Below are 14707 nucleotides of genomic sequence, written 5' to 3' on the forward strand. Positions count from 1 at the left end.
CTGGTCCTCACCTTCTGAGGTTGACAAAGGACGGTCACAGCCCCTGGCCTGCAGCCCAGCTGTCTGACTCTGGTGACCTGACCCCTTCTCGTTCTCGGTCCTCTCACTGCTCATCTCCAGAGCTCGTCCACCCACTGCCTCACCCCCACACCCCAGGTAACTTCCCCACTGCCATAGTGGCCTCACTCAAGACTGTCCTAGGACTTAAAAAAATAATGTTTGTACTTTTAAAGGACTATGCGAGTGAAGTCGCTCAGTCGTGTCCGACTCTTTGAGACCCCGTGGACTGAGGCCCACCAGGCTCCTCTGTCCATGGAATTTCCCAGGCAAGAATACTGGAGTGGGTTGCCATTTCCTTCTCCATTTAAAGGACTATAGTTGTAGGAAAGAACAGAGAGAGATCTCATGTAAGCCTTTACCTCCTTTGCCCCAGTGGCAATACTTGCAAAGCTGTAGCACAGTATCACACCCGGAAAGCTGACCTTGATATATAGCCCAGAGACAGAACATTCCATGTGCACAAGGATGCCTCCAGCGACGCCTTGATAATCACATCCCCTTTCATTCCACCTCGCCTGCTTCTTAACCTCTGACAGTCACAACCCTCTTCCCCATCTGTATAATTTTGTCATTTCAAAAATGTTGGAAATGGAATCGCACAATACATCACCGCTTGCGATTGGCTTTTCCTTGAGAATTCCCTGGACATCCACCTCTGTTACTGCCTGTATCAGAAGTTCATTCTTTCTTATGGCTGAGTAGTGTTCCGCGGTGTGGATGGGCCACGTTTGGTTTAACTATTCACCTGTTGAAAGACATCTGGGTGGTCTGGAGGTCTTGACTATCACACATTCAGTTCAGTTCAGTTCAGTCGCTCAGTCATGTCCGACTCTCCGCGACCCCATGAATCACAGCACGCCAGGCCTCCCTGTCCATCACCAACTCCCGGAGTTCACTCAAACTCATGTCCATCGAGTCGGTCATGCCATCCAGCCATCTCATTCTCTGTTGTCCCCTTCTCCTCCTGCCCCAATCCCTCCCAGCATCAGAGTCTTTTCCAGTGAGTCAACTCTTCGCATGAGGTGGCCAAAGTATTGGAGTTTCAGCTTCAACATCAGTCCTTCCAATAAACACCCAGGACTGATCTCCTTTAGGATGGACTGGTTGGATCTCCTTGCAGTCCAAGGTACTCTCAAGAGTCTTCTCCAACACCACAGTTCAGAAGCATCAATTCTTCGGCGATCAGCTTTCTTCACAGTCCAACTCTCACATCCATACAATACACGGGAAAAACCATAGCCTTGACTAGACAGACTTTGTTGGCAACATAATGTCTCTGCTTTTTAATATGCTATCTAGGTTGGTCATAACTTTCCTTCCAAGGAGTAAGCACCTTTTAAGCATCTTTTAATTTCATGGCTGCAGTCACCATCTGCAGTGATTTTGGAGCCCCAAAAAATAAAGTCAGCCACTGTTTCTATTGTTTCCCCATCTATTTCCCATGAAGTGATGGGACCAGATGCCATGATCTTAGTTTTCTGAATGTTGAGCCTCAAGCCAGCTTTTTCACTCTCCTCTTTCACTTTCATCAAGAGGCTTTTTAGTTCCTCTTCATTTTCTGCCATAAGGGTGGTGTCATCTGCATATCTGAGGTTATTGATATTTCTCCCGGCAATCTTGACTCCAGCTTGTGCTTCTTCCAGCCCAGTGTTTTTCATAATGTACTCTGTATATAAGTTAAATAAGAAGGGTGACAATACACAGCCTTGACATACTCCTTTTCCTGTTTGGAACCAGTCTGTTGTTCCATATCCAGTTCTAACTGTTGCTTCCTGACTATCACACATTAAGCTGCTGTAAACCTCTGTGGAAAGATTTTTGTATGAATGTGAGTTTTCGTGTCTCTGAGGTTAATGTCCAGCAGTGCAATGGCTGGGCTGAAGGGTAGTTGCACGTCCAGTTTCTAAAGAAACTACCAGACTGCTTTCCAGAGTGGCTGTACCTTTTACATTCCCACCAACAAGGTACTGGTGACTCAGTCTATCTGCGTCCTCAAACCTGGTGATGTCCCACTAATTTTTAACTTAGCCATTCTTATATATCTGTAGTGTTATCTAATTGTGATTTTAACTTGCATTTCTTTAATGGTTAGTGATGCAGAACTTCTGTTCATGCACTTATTTACTATCTTTTGGGGTAAAACGCCTGTGTGTGTCTTTTGCCCATTTTAAGCTGGATAGTTTGGGCTTTTTCACTGCTGAGTTTTGAGAATGCTTTATATATTCTAGATACTAGTTCTTTGTTGGATGTGAGTTTCACACCTATTTTCCCCCATCCATAGCTTGTTTTTTCATCTTTCTAACAGGGTCTTTGTCAGAGTCAAGATTTTTCATATTGATGTATTAATAGTTCAATGCATTCATATTTCATTTCATGCATCATGCTTTTCGTTTCTGAAACATCCTTGCCTGGCTCTGGATCCAAGATTTTCTCCCACTTTTTTCCTAAAAGATTTATCGTTTTACATTTAAATCTATGGTCCCTTTTGAATTTGCACTAAGGAGCTAATGACCTGAGTCACAGTCAGCTCCAGATCCTGTTTATGCTGACTGTATAGAGCTTCTCCATTTTTGGCTGCAAGGAATGTAATCAATCAGATTTCAGTATCGATCATTTGGTGATGTTCTTGCATAGAGTCGTCTCTTGCATTGTTGGAAGAGGGTAAGAGTTGGACCATAAAGAAGGCTGAGTGCTGAAGAATTGATGCTTTTGAATTGTGATGCTGGAGAAGACTCTTGAGAGTTGCTTGGACTGCAAGGAGATCAAATCAGTCAATCCTAAAGGAAATCAACCCTGAATATTCATTGGAAGGACGGATGCTGAAGCTGAAGCTCCAGTACTTTGGTCACCTGATGCGAAGAGCCGACTCATTGGAAAAGACCCTGATGCAGGGAAAGATTGAGGGTAGGGGAGAAGGGGATAATACGGGATGAGATGGTTGGATGGCATCACCAACTCAATGGACATGAGTTTGAGCAAGCTCCGGGAGTTGGTGAAGGACAGGAAAGCCTGATGCGCTGCAGTCCATGGGGTCACAGAGTTAGACATGACTTAGGGACTGAACAACAGGGCAGCTGAAACATGTTCAGAAAATCCACAGTCTATCCAGCACTTGCCTGATGGGGCTGTAATTGTCTATAAAAACAACTTAACCACTGAAAATATAACTTAGCCACTGAACAACAACAACAATTTTGAGTTAATTTTTACATAAGGCATGAGATTTGCACCCGGTTTCTTTTCCTTTCTATGGATGTCCAGCTGTTTCAGCACCATTTGTTGAAAAAGATATCTTTCCTGCAGCGAAGTGCTTTGAACCTCCATTAAAATTACCTGGGCAGACGCGGGAGACGCCCGGCTCAGGCGGCGCAGACGCGGGAGACGCCCTGCTCCGGTGCAACCGACCACGTGCAGAATCGTGGCTGAGATGAGCTACCCCGCGCCCAGGGTTAGGGCGGTGGCCGAGAGGAGCTGTACCACGTTCAGGAGGCGGTGGCTGCTTGGGCACCGGAGGGCTGAGAGGAGCTGATCTACATTCAAAGCAGGAGGCGCGGCCTTGAGGAGATACCCCTCGTCCAAGGTAAGGTACAGCGGCTGCGCCTTGCTGGAGCAGCTGGGAAGAGATACTCCACGACCAAGTGGAATATAAGAATCCAGTGTTCTGGGGAGGAAGGAACAAGATGGCGGAGGGATAAGATGGCAAGACCACTTTCTCCCCCACAAATTCATCAAAAGAACATTTGAACGCGGAGTAAAGTCCACAAAACAACTTCTGAATACTGGCAGAGGACATCAGGCTCCCAGAAAAGCAGCCCATTGTCTTCTAAAGGAGAGAGAAGAAATCCAGCTCCACCCACCAGAACACCGACACATGCTTCCCCAACCAGGGAACCCGGACAAGTCACCCGTCCAACCCCACACACACCGAAGAAACTATGTAATAAAGAGAACTCCACAAACTGCAAGAAGAGGGAGAGGCCACCCCAAGCAAAGCAATATAAGCAAGATGAAGAGGCAGAGAAATACCCAGCAAGTAAAGGAACAAGATAATTGCCCACCAACACAAACAAAAGAAGAAGATATAGGGAATTTACCTGATAAAGAATTTCAAATTTTGATGGTGAAAATGATTCAAAATCTTGAAAGCAAAATGGAGTTACAGATAAATAACCTGGAGAAAAGGATTGAGAAGATGGAAGAAAGATTTAATAAGGACTTAGAAGAAATAAAAAAGAGTCAATATACAATGAATAATGCAATAGATGAGATCAGAAACACTCTGGAGGGAACAAACAGTAGAATAACAGAGGCAGAAGACAGGATAAGTGAACTAGAAGATGGAATTGTAGAAATAAATGAAACAGAGAGGAAAAAAGAAAAACGAATTAAAAGAAATGAGGACAATATTAGAGACCTCTGGGACAATGTTAAACGCTCCAACATTCGAATCATAGGAATCCCAGAAGAAGAAGACAAAAAGAAAGACCATGAGAGAATACTTGAGGAGATAATAGTTGAAAACTTCCCTAAAATGGGGAAAGAAATAATCACCCAAGTCCAAGAAACCCAGAGAGTCCCCAACAGGATAAACCCAAGGTGAAATACTCCAAGACACATATTAATCAAATTAACAAAGATCAAACACAAAGAACAAATATTAAAAGCAGCAAGGGAAAAGCAGCAAATAAGACATAAGGGGATTCCCATAAGGATAACAGCTGATCTTTCAACAGAAACTCTTCAGGCCAGAAGGGAGTGGCAAGACATACTTAAAGTGATGAAAGAAAATACCCTACAGCCCAGATTACTATACCCAGCAAGGATCTCATTCAAATATGAAGGAGAAATCAAAAGCTTTACAGACAAGCAAAAGCTGAGGGAATTCAGCATCACCAAACCAGCTCTCCAACAAATGCTAAAGGATCTTCTATAGACAGGATACACAGAAAGAGTGTATAAACTTGAACCCAAAGCAATAAAGAAAATGGCTACGGGATCGTACTTATCAATAATTACCTTAAACGTAAATGGGTTGAAATTTTCAAAAAGGCTAGGAAACAATTCTCATAGCCATCAATAGTTCAGTGTTGAGTCCATGAATAGTTTTTAAAGTTTGGGACAAACTGTAGTATTTGCTATTTGAAGTACTATTTGCTATTTGAAGTACTATTTGTAATTGGCATATTATGATGTAACATTGGTCTTCATTTCCATCTTAAAATGCCTAAAAATGCCTAACAGGTTTTTAGATTTGTGAATTTTAGTTGAAATGTATTTTACGATGTTACTAAACCTGCAGAAATATTGAAATATTTCAGAGAACTTATTCACTGTACATTTAATTTATTTTATTTATAAAAGTTATGAACTGTAGAAAGTTTTACTTGTTGGGTCAAATGCTTGTTGCTTCAAATGCTTGTTGCTTCAAATGCTTGTTGCATTTGAAGTGCTAGTTACAAGAAAATCAAATACCTTCAATGTATAAATGCTATTAAGTTTTTAAAGGAAAAAAAAAAAAATTACCTGGGCATTGTTGTGTGCATCCAACTCCAAGTTTCCCTTTTGGCTTCCATTGATCTTTGTGTCTCTCCCTTTAGCAGAAACAGTCTTAATTTCTGTAGCTATAATTAGTCTTGAAATCAGAACAATTTCCCCTACTTTATTCTTCCTTCATTACAATGGTTTAAGTGTTCCAATCCCTTTGCCTTTCCAAAAATTTAGACTATATTCACTTTCGTCTATAAAAAAATGTTGCTGAGATTTTGATAGGAATTGCATCAAGCCTGTATTTGATCCGAGAATAACTGATGTCTTTACTTTGCTGAGTCTTCCAATCCGTGAACATAGGCTGTCTCTCCAGCCTGGAGATGCAGACATAGAGAACAGACTTGTGGACACAGGGCAGGAAGGAGCGGGTGGGACGAGTTGAGGGAGTAGCATGGGAAAATATACATTTCCATGTGTTAAATAGGTAGCCGGTGGGAATTTGCTGTATGCAGGGAGCTCAAATCCTGCGCTCTGACAACCTAAAGGGGTGTGATGGGGTGGAAAGTGTGAGGGAGGTTCAAGAGGGAGGAGACATATGTATACATATGGCTGATTCATGCTAATGTATGGCAGAAATCAACACAATACTGTAAAGCAATTATCCTCCAATTAAAAATAATTTTAATTTAAAAAAAGAAAAGAAAAAAAGGATTTTCTTTGATTGTCTCCCATCATCGTTTTGTAGCTTTTAGTAGATAAGTCCTATACATGAGTATGTTAGGTCTGTGCCTAAGTATTTGCTTTTGCTTGAACAATTGTAAATTACTCGCTATTTTTAATTTCAGTGTCCATATGTTGATTGCTAGGATATAGAAATAAATTTTATTTTTGTGCATTTATCTTATCTCTTCAAACTTGCTAATCTCACTTAAAGTTCTAGGAGTGTTTTTGTTGATTCTTTGGTTTGTTTGTTTGGAGAAAGGGACAGTCTTATTTCTTCCTTTCCAATCCGTGTGCCTCATTTCCTTTTGCTTTACCATAGTGGCTAGAATTTCCAGCGTTGAATAAGAGTGGTGAAAGCAAATACCTTTACTTTATTCAGTCTTTCACTGTTAGCTGTAGTTTTCTGGTACATGGGCTTTATCAAGTGGAGGAAGTTGTCCTCTAGTCCAATTTTACTGAAAGCTCTTTTTAAAAAAAATCATGAATCAGTGTCAAATTTTGCCAAGCAGTTTTTTTTCTCTGCATTAAATGGCATGATTGTGTGATTTTTCTTCTTTAGTCTGTTAATATGATTCACTCTGTTAAATAACTTACAAATATTGAACCAGCCTGGCCTGCCTAGAATAACCTCCACTTGAACATAGTACGTAAGGTTTAAAATGTACTTCTGAATTCTATTTGTTAACATTTTATTAAGGACTTTTGCATCTATATTCATGAGAGATATTGGTCTGCAGTATCCTTTTTTTCATACTATCATTATCTGGTGCCAGGATAACACTAGCAAATTAAGTGAATTAGCAAGTATTGCTTTATAAACCATGTGCACCCAAATAATTCTTTCTTTGGTGTTTTAGAATTATGAATTTAATGTCTTTAATAGTTGTTAGTCACTAAGTCTTGTCCGACTCTTTCCCAACCCCATGGGTGCACTGCTGTTCTGTGTGCTCAGTCATTTGCTTGTGTCCGACTCTTTGCCACCTTGTCGACTGTAGCCCACCAGGTTCCTCTATCCATGGGATTTTTCTGGTAAGAATACTAGAGTGGATTGCCATTTCCTTCTCCAAGGGATCCTCTTGATCCAAGGATCCAACCCATCTCTCCTAAATTGGCGGGCAGATTCTTTACCACTGAGCCTCCAGGGAAGTTTCTTAATAGTTATAGGGCTACTCAAATAACCTATTTTACATTCAGTGAATTGTAGTTTTCTGAGGAATTGGCCTGTTTCATCTAAGTTGTGAAAACTATGTGCTTAGAGTTATTTGTACTGTTCCCTTATTGTCCTTTGGAGGTTTGCAGGATCTGTAATGGTATCCCTGCTCCATCTTTAATACTGGTAATCTGTGTTCTCTCTCTTTTTTTTTTTTTTTGCCCCCTTTACCAGTCTTGCTAGAGTTTTGTCTATTTCATTGATCACTTCTAAGAACCAACTTTGTGTTTCATTGATTTTCTTTAATGTTCTTGTATTTTTAATTTGATTGATTTCTGCTCTTATGTTTACTGTTTTCTTTTGACTTATTTAGCTCTTTTTCTACATTTCTGAGGTGGGAGGTTAGACTATTGATTTGAGAAGTTTCATTTGAGTCAGAGAACACACTCTGTATAATTTCAGTTCTTTTAAATTTGTTGAGGTTTGTCTGATGGCCCAGGATAGAATCTGTCTTGATCTATGTTCAATGAACATTTGGAAAGAATGTGTAGTCTCCTGATGTCCGGTGGGGTGTTCTACAAATCTTGATTGGATTTCATAGGCCGGTGGTATTGCTGAGTACATAGATATACTTGCTGATTTTCTATCTAATTGTTCGAGCAATTAAGGAGAGAGAGAGAGAGATGCAGACATGTCCAACTGTAATGGTGGGTTTCTCTCTTCTCTTTTCAGCTCTATCAGTTCTTGCTTCACAAATTTTATAGCTCTTCTATTTGGTTCATACATATGTAGAATTGCCATGCTTTCATGATGGACTGGTCCTTTTATCATCATAGCAATACTATGTTCCCTTGCCTTTTTAAAATCATTTATTTATTTATTTTTGGTTACTTTGCGTCTTGGTTGCTGGAGGGCTCTCTCTAGCTGTGGTGAGCTGGGCTCCTCCTGGCTGTGCATGGGATTCTTGTTGCAGTGGCTTCTCTGGTTTTGGAGCACGGGCTCTAGGTCAAAGGCTTCGATGGCTGTGGTGCCTCTTCTTGGTTGCTCTGTGGCATGTGGAATCTTCTTGGAGCAGGGACTGAGCCAGTGTCCTCTCACTGGCAGGGGATTCTTAGCCACCAAAATTGTGAGTTGCTTAGTTGTGTCTGACTCTTTGCGACCCCGTGGACCATAGCCCAACAGGCACTTCTGTCCAGGGGATTCTCTAGGCAAGAATATAGACGTGAGTAGCCATTCCCTTCTCCAGGGGATCTTCCAGACCCAGGAATCAAACTTGTGTCTCCCGCATTGCAGGTAGATTCTTTACCATCTGAGCCAGCAGTGAAGTCCATAGTGGCTCTTAATTTCTGTACAACTCATTTTCTCTGTTGCGCTTCCCTGGTGGCTCAGCAGTAAAGAATCTGCCTGCGTTGCAGGAGATGCAGGTTTGATCCCTGTGTTGGGAAGATCCCCTGGAGTAAGGCATGACAACGCATTCCAGAATTCTTGCCTAGAGAATCCCAAGGATAGAGAAGCCTTGTGGGCTACAGTCCACAGGGTCACACAGGGTCGAACATGACTAAAGCAACTTATCATACATGTACACTTTGTCTGCGTTGTTCAAATTGGGTGACTTTTATAGTTCTATTTCATTTTAGTTCATTAATTCTTTCATTTTCCCCTTTATTCTGCTGTTGAGCCTGTCCACTGACTATTTCATTTTGGTTATTGCATTTTTTGTTGTTGTTTTACAATTTCCATTTTATTCTTCTTTACATCTTCTATTTCTCTGCTGAGAGTTTCTATTTTTCAATTTGTTTCAAATGTGTTCCCAAATGCTCACTAAAGCATTTTTATGATGGCTGCTTTTATATCTTTGTTGGGTAATAGTAATTTTTTTTCCATCTTGGTTTTGGCATCTATTGATTGGCCTTTTTTTTCCCATTTAAATTTTGCTTCTCTCGATTCTTGGATGATGAATGATTTTTTATGGAAACCTAGATATTTTCAGTGTAATGTTACAAGATGCTAGTTCTTCTTTAAGCCTTCTCTTTTAGCTGACTTCTTTTAACATCACTAGGCAGGGAAGGGAAGAGAAGCACTGCCTCATTACCGCCTGTGAGGGTAGGATTCTGGATTCTCTGCTCACTGTTTGTAGACATCCAAGAGAAGGACTTCTTGTTACTGCTGGGAAGGACTGGAATCCTGCCTCTCCACTGGCCACTACCCATGCCTCCCTGCCTGGGACAGGTGAACCTCATTACTGCTCCCCTCACCCTTTCCACTGGCATCATGGTTTGGATCGTGTTCTCATCACCGCTGATTGGTGGTGCGAGGGCTCATTCCACTGTGTCTCCTCCGCCACCACTCCAGTGAGGACGGGAAGGAAGAGAGTGGGTCCCAGACTCCCTGTCTGGCCTTCTCTGATACAGTTTTGATGGGGGATGAAGCAGGTTTTGGTGCTTCAAGACAGTCTGGGGAGAGTGAAAATCTAGGCTCCCCTTTCATCTTTGCTGGTGTGGGTAGCGTGTGTGCATGGTATTTGGCAGGAATAGAGCGGTAACTGTCTACAAATTTTCCATCCTGCTGGACGGCTCTCTTTCCATTCCCATGGCTGGAGTGAGTAGTCTTTTGTGGGACCTTTTTTGTTTGTGCCAATTGCCATTTCCGGTTTGTTGGTTTCTTTAGCAGAGCATCTGGGATCCATGCAGTGAAAAGAAAGCTTGGAGACCTCACCACCATGTGTTGCCTTGGGTCCCCAGGTCCTGGCCACCCCGCCTTGTAAACTCCACCTTCCAGAGTCTCCTCATGCCTGTTTTGTATTATGTCCAGTGTTTTTAGTTGCGCTGGGGGGAGGAATAGAGAAAAGCATGTCTATGCCATCTCCCCTCTAGTCTGCCTGTGACTTTTAAAAGACTGCACTTGGACTTGTAGCTAGTTCTCTCCCATTTAGGAATAGGTTTGATATATTCTCAACAAATGTTCTGTTATAATTGTTCAGTCACTCAGTAGTTTCCAACCATTCGTGATCCCATGGACTGCAGTACGCTAGGCTTCCCTGTCCTTCACTGTCTCCTGGAGTTTGCTCAAATTCATGTCCATTTAGTTAGTGATGCTATCTAACCATCTCATCCTCTGCCATCCCCTTCTCCTCTTACCTTCAATATTTCCCAGCATCTGGGACTTTTCCAATGAGTCGGCTGTTTGCATCAAATGCTTGGCAGTTGTAAAAAAGTGGAAAAGGTGCTCATCAGGAGTTAGGAGAGCTGGGTTCTTGCCTCAGCATCTTGGCCCCAGGCAGGTTTCAAACCTCGTGCAGCCTCCATCCCCTTATTTTCTGCAGCAGGAGATAATTTGCAGTGATAATCTCTGACACTAATTTCCTTGCTGGAGCTTTCCCCTCTTCCTTTCCCTTAAAAAGCAGCCAAGATTTTTTTAAAAAATTAGATTGATTCTCTCTTGCCTTGGGGACTTTTGAGTTGCAAGGCTCTGCCCTGAAAGTTTCCAAGTGTCCAGAAGATAATTTCCCTAACCAGACTTCTGCTTTCAAAAGCCAGGGCTCAGCAAAGTGACCGTCAGGTCTTCCCGGAGGGGAAGGGATAGAGCTGAATCCCCAGAAGGGAGAGGCAGGAGGTGGAGGAAACATTTCCCAGGCCTGGGGAGGAGAGAATGGGTGGGCGGATCCCAGGAGAGCTCAGGTGTCTCCAGGAGGCGTGAGGACTTCTGCTAGGTGGCCTGAGTGCTGAGCACAGTGGACTGGAGCTGTGGTCTTCAGAGCTGTGGAAAGTTACTCTGTGTTCCTGCGGGCCTGACTTGTCCTGCTCCTGGGGCTTGGGAATCAAATGCACATGTGTTCGTGTGATGGCACCTGTGCTCTGACTCTGCAGGGCTGTTCCTAGCATCTCAGTTACACATGTTACAGCACTTCTCAAACCATTAGATGGAATGATCTGATGGCTCTGGGTCAGGATTGTCTTGGACTGAGCACATGGAGTTGAGGAGGGCAGTTCCCCAGAGGAAAAGTGGGTGCCCCATGACCTGGGGGGGTTTCATCTACTCCCCAGCTGGCATCTTTTATGGGGGGACATGCTTCTATGTCTGTGGGGAAGGAGGCCTCCAGTAGTTTTCTGATGTCTGCCTCTGAGACTTCTCTCCTAATTTTCAGCTTTGAAGGTCATCCCATTGCCAGATGCTATTTCCTCTTTATTGTAGGTCTCCTGTATCTTTCCCACCACTCTGTTTTCCATGTTAATGAGAGAAAACAGAACTAATCTGCTTGCAATGGTTAACTTGCCTCTTGCTAACTTAGCTTATAAAATACTTACCTGCCTTGTTCTTTCTCTCATTCACTCACCTCCAACTTCCCTCTTACCATCTGGGCTCTTTTTCTCCCTCCCTCTACCTGCACCACACTGTCAGCGGTGACCCCTCCCCTGCTCTCACCTCTGGCAGGCTGGGGATGGCAAGGCCCCTCTCTGGAGCTGGGCTGATGCTCACATGTGATGCGGGGGCATCTGGATCGAGACAGATGCTGGGGAAGTCAGACTGTTGTTGTTTAGTTGTGTCCAACTCTTTGTGACCCCATGAACTGTAGCCCACCAGGCTCCTCTGTCCATGGGATTCTCCAGGCAAGAATATTGGAGTGGGTTGCCATTTCCTTCTCCAGGGGATCTTCCTGGCCCAGGGATGGAACCCATATCTCCTGCATTGGCATGTGGATTCTTTACCACTGAGCCACTGGGAACCCCGGGGGAGTCAAGAGGGCTAGTAAAATAGGAATCAAACAAACCATAGGGAGGAAAACAATGTTTCTTAAAAGTACACCAATTACAGAGTCCCCATTTGGTGTATGGCTTAGCCTGTCATCCTCCCAGGCAGCCTCTGTCTGGGCATCTGTCTGCTCATCTGCTCCCCTTCCCACCCTTTCCATCGAAGGCTAAGACTCCTATTCTTCCCACTGAAGCTCTTTCTCTCTCCCCCTTTCCACTTCCTTCTTTCCTGTCTTCCTTCCTCCCTCTCACCTCCTCTCGCTGCCTCTTCTCCTTTTTAAAAGTGGAAGCAATGGAGGTTATGTGAACAGAAGCAGAAGGGGTCTGACAACTCCGCCAACATGAGCGGAAGGACCACAGAGGCCAAGAGGTCAGGGGCCATAAGGGCAAGTCTCCCCTTGGGATGCCTCCAGTGACCAACACCTGCTATATTGTGGGCCTGGGGGTACTACAGGGCAGGGTTCCCCAGACCATCCCTGCCTCCCGAAGGCCCCACTATGTCTCCCATCCCTGCCAGTCTGGGGAAGGGGCAAGCCCCTCTTTCCTGTTGGTTGTTGAGGCACCAGATTCTGCTTTTATTTGTCTGATAACTTTACCTTCAGAGTCAGAGCTTGGGTTGTAAAGAGTAAGCCAGCAAACAAACGCTTTCCTACACCACACCTCCAAAGTCAAGCTTGGTTGAGGCTTTGGGGAAAGAAATCCCATAGGCTCTCACATTGCTGCAGCGCAGGTGTCAACATGATGAGAGGAGCTAAGGAGGCGGCGGAGGGGGGTCAGCCTTCTGTTGTAGGCTTTTGTTTTTGTTTTACTCCAGACAATAGTGGTGGTGGTGATTTAGTTCTTCAATTGTGCTCAACCTTGTAACCCCATGGACTGTAGCCCTCCAGGTTCCACTGTCCATGGGATTTCCCAGGCAAGAATACTGGAGGGGGGTGTCATTTCCTTCTCCAGTGGATCTTCCTGACCCAGGGATCAAACCCACATCCCCTGCATTGCAGACAGATTCATTACCACTGAGCCACCAGGAAAGCCCGTCTGGGCAATAGTGGGCACCAAATGGGGGAGAAGCCCCCCTGGTGGAACACTGCCAGGCATGCACATTTCCACTCTGGGCACTTCATGCACACTGGGAACAACCAGCGTGGAGGACCCAGAGGGACTGGGGGTGGGAGGTATTGACCGAATAGCTCATGAGCTTGGACACTGCTCGTGGGGCTGATGATCCATAAGTGGGTGGATATTCCTGCCCACAAGGGGCTTACACTCTTGAGCAGTGTGGCAGACAGTTAACACAATCAGTAGTGAATTAATGAGGTGATGCACAGATTATAAGGGGGCATAGCATCAGGGATGACATGGTTTGGGAGGGGGTGCAACTGCAGATATATAGATAGTCTCCAGGGTGGGACACCTGCAGGACTGATTCCAAAAGGGCAGGGCCATGAGAGACCTGAGGCCTGAGTGGCACCAGTGTACTTCTGGCAGGGTGTCCCTTAAACTACACAATAAGAGTTCCCCTAACTTAGGCAAATAATTATTAATTAATATTTACAAAATATGTTAATCTCACAAAGCAAGTATAAAACATACCAAATTTAGATCCCTGAGTTGGGAAGATCCCCTGGAGAAGGGCATGGAGACCCACTCCATTGTGAGGAGGGCATGGCAACCCACTCTAGTATTCTTGCCGGGAAAATCACATGGACCGAGGAGCCTGATGGGCTACAGTCCATGGGGTTGCAAAGACTGAGTGACTAAGCACAACACGTAGATTCATCATTAATATATGTTCCCAGGTTGTTTCTCCAGGGAAAGATATTCTCAGGTCCACACCCTGAGCCATGGACCACCAGAGACCTCCTGCCTCCTGAAACCATGACTCAGAGCTGTCACAGATGATAATTAACCCAAGATTCTTTGTTCTTTCCCTTTAAAAAATCCAAAAATCAAAGAGCTGGTGGAAGTGGATCTGAGGCTTGTCTCCCCATTCCTGGCTGATGCCCTGCATTTAAGGCTACGCTTTCCTGCCTCACATTCCAGTGTCAGTAGCTTGGATTTGCTGCATGATGGAAGAGTTGACCTGATTTGGTTTTGGTCACAGTGATGGGATGCAGGCTTGTTACTGGGAGGGCCATGTGGTGACAGCCTCCCATAGTGGAAAGCCAGCAGACAGAAAGCAGAGCCATGGATAGAGCTTGGGATCAAGGGCTGAAGCCTGAAACCAGTGCACCCTGAGTCTTCCTGTTACCTAAGACAGTGAAATACCTTGAGCCAGTTAGAGAGGGCATTCTGTGACTTACAACCAAAGAAGTCCCGATAGCCTAGCCACGTCACAGATCTGACTGACTTTATTCACCATGTGCTTATTCCCAAATTTGACACAAGAAGGATAACATTATTAAGGATTAGAATTGCTGGCTATGTGTCCATGCGCAGTGGAGCACACATTATCTCCCACGTGGCTGAGATGATCGTTATCCCAATGTACAGATGTATAAGTGGAGCCCTCCACGGCCTGTAACAGAAAAGTCAGCAAGGA

This window comes from Moschus berezovskii, chromosome 1 (assembly GCF_049115385.1).
Source record: "Moschus berezovskii isolate FMDL1 chromosome 1, NW_MosBer_1.0, whole genome shotgun sequence".
Lineage (NCBI taxonomy): Eukaryota > Metazoa > Chordata > Mammalia > Artiodactyla > Moschidae > Moschus > Moschus berezovskii.